Here is a 3,341-nt window from a genome sequence, read left to right as displayed (position 1 = left end):
AAAGTTGCTTTTGGATACATCAGTCATTTATTTGTTATTCTTATGTGGTCATTTATATATAAATTTTTGATAAGTAATAATGAATTAAAAAAGGCATTCAAAAGAGGAACGCATCCCTTAGACATTAAAGGAACTGGGGTCTAAGGCCCCAAAGAATCAAAGAAAGAAATTAAATTATCAGAAGAGGAACAAAAACTCCTTTTCACATAACTAAAGAGAGAACGAATAATAACAAGTTTCAGTGTCGCCGTAGTCGACTCCTTTCCTTTAAACATTTTACTATTTCTCTCCTTCCAGATGCACCACCATACGCAATGTGGGACAGATCTCCAATAATCACGTACACCCCTACTCAAACGATTTCCTTTCCAGGCGTGCCAAACAAACCAAGAATAAGATTCCAATAATCATGCGCCACAAGGCAATGCATTGGGAGATGATCAACTAACTCCCCATCTTGCTTGCACAGGCAACACCAATTAACAAAACAATTTCCCCTATTCCTCAAATTATCAATTGTTAGAATCTTACCCCAAACAGCGGTTCACACAAAGAATGCCACCCTAGTAGGAGCCATAGAGTGCCAAATGGTCTTCCATAGGAAGTCAGAACATACAAAATTAGACAAGACATAAGAACAAAGATCTTACTTTAAAGCGACTGTGAGAAGAGGGAATCCATGTCAAATTGTCATAACCCCTGCCAATTCCTTCCTGCCGATACAATTGGCCCAGAAAAATACTCACCTCGTCTAACTCCCAATCCTGAAATGAATGCCGAAAATGCACATTTCACGAAATCCCACTATTATCAAGCCGATAACAGTCAGCTACGTAAGCATGTTTATCAACTGCAATACTGAATAATCTGGGAAATGTACGAAATAATGGCTGATCCCACACCAAAGATCTTCCCAAAAACGGACGCAACTACCATCACGAACTTTAAATCTGATATGAGAGGAAAAGGCATCCCATCCCTTCTGAATGGATTTCCATGCCCCAACTCGACGAGTAGTTCAACCGCCAACCTCTTCCCCATACTGACAAAAGACTAACCTTACACCCTCTATTTTGTTACTTGAAATTGAAGTAAAGGAAAAGTAAATACAAAGTTGCTATATAGTACTGAGGTTACTGAAATAATACTAGCTTGAGTTTTGACATCTCATGTTGAGGTTGTGGGGTAGGAGGCTTCCTACAAACCTTTCTGAGTCGAATGAATAGATGGATTATGTCTGCTTCTTTAAACGGTCCAAAGGACCAACTATCCGGTTGGGCCAGGCTTGATAACACTGATTTTATCCCTTGTATCCCCAACTGTTATAAGCTTTTAAATTTGTTTCATTTTCTTGTGTTTATTTTTTTAATTGATTAAAGAGAGAGTTTCATAAATTTTCTTGGTAGGGAAGATAAAATCGTCTTGGTTCCTTCTTTGGGCAGGGTATTTGTGGTCTATTGCCCTTCAATGATTTATGTGGCGTATTATGGTTTACGCGTGCAGATATCATGTATGATTCTTGGTCCCCAGCCATGACTATTAGTTCCATCTGTATCAGCATTCTTTCCATGTTATCGAGCTCCACCGCGAAGGTTTGATTTTAAATTTCTAAATTTTAGAGCTTTAATTTCTGTGCGCGTAATGTGTGTATTGTGTGTTTGCTTGATACAAATCTCTTTATGCGGTAATTTCTTAGTAGTAATATTCTTACGCCTTTTTATCTATTGTACAGCAACGACCTGCAGATAACGACCGTTATGTGAAGAACTGTAGGAATGGCAGATCTCCCAAGGAGATAAGATGGTGGTTCCATGATGATAAAGTGTAACGATTACCTGAGGACTGAAACACCACCTCATTCATATGCGTGTGGATTAAAAAAGGATGTATCTTTCTTAACTTTTTGTAAAAAGATGGGACAAAGATTAAATTTTCCATTTCAAATACCCTATTATATATATAGTTAGGCATGAAAGAACTTCCCAATAGCTGTTGCATGGCAGCAATGCTGGGTGTAACTTGTAAAGTAGTAATAGTATTGAACCAAGATAGGCTTTCTGTTATTTGTGTTGGCCTTCCTTTCATCATTGTGTGTGTGTGTGTTTCTGTTTTCTTTTTCTCTCTAAATGTGTATACAAATATGTATGTTTTTTTTTTTTTTTTTTAAGTAAATTTAATTTTCGTCCGAATTTCATGGTACCTAGTACGAGAGCATCATTAGTGAGCTGCATGTGTATGCATCAAGCTTGCTATACATGAAATTTTGAGAGGTCATAAAATTTTGGAAGGAAAGGATGTAAAGAGAGGAATGGGGAAAAGGAAAGGCTTTTTTATGTGCTTACTGTTTGGTTGAGTAAAAACAATGGATTTTCTTCACTATTTTTGGATTATGTATATAGGCTCTTGGCGAAGGAACATATTATTTGTCTAACATTTTTAATAACATATCATGCGATGTTAATAGTTTCAACACCAGAATATGAATTTCTACATGCAAGTATGTTATTAACTTATTACATATTTTGTTAGAGATTCGTCGAGCTCCTTTTATTTCAATTTTTTTATTTTATATATTTATATTTTGACTTCAGCTTTATCAATTCTGCATTTTTTTATTCATGTCACGGTGAATTATTCTATAAAATAATTTGAAAAAGGAAAAATTGCTACTCCCCTCGTTCCAAAATAAATGTCATATTTTTCTTTTTTATCTGTCCCAAAATAAATGTTCACTTTTCTTTTTTAAACAATATATTTCACATCTTTCCATATATATCTGAGTTTTAAATTTTAAATTTGAATATTCAAAACTTAAAACGGCAATTTAGTAACTTTTTAGAGAGACAATGCATGTCTCACATGTCCCCTTAAAAATTATTAATCCCCTAAACACGACACTTATTATTATTTTTTTTTAATAAGTAATAATAAATTAAAAAAGTCGTTCAACAGGGGAACGCGTCCCAAAGAACATTAGAGAGACCGGGGACTAAGGCTCCAAAGAATCAAAAAAAAGAAATTAGATCATCAGAAGAAGAACAAGAACTCCTGTTCACATAACTAAAGAGAGAACGAATAATAAAAAGTTTTAGTGTCGCTGCAGACGACTCCTTCCCTTCAAACATTCTACTATTTCTCTCCCTCCAGATGCCCCACCAAATACAATGTAGGACAGATCTCCAATAATCATGAACATTCCTACTCATATAATAACCTCTCTAAGCATGAATCAACTCCTTGGTAAGACGTGGCATTACCCAGCACATGCCAAACAGGCCAATAATAAGATTCCAGCAATCGTGTGCTACAGAGCAATGCATTAGAAGATGATCAACTGACTC

Source organism: Cornus florida, unplaced genomic scaffold, assembly GCF_030987335.1.
Source record: "Cornus florida cultivar Cherokee Brave unplaced genomic scaffold, ASM3098733v1 CherokeeBrave_3.0.0_Hap2_Chr10, whole genome shotgun sequence".
In the NCBI taxonomy this organism is placed as follows: domain Eukaryota; kingdom Viridiplantae; phylum Streptophyta; class Magnoliopsida; order Cornales; family Cornaceae; genus Cornus; species Cornus florida.
Note: the sequence above shows the minus strand (reverse complement) of the source record.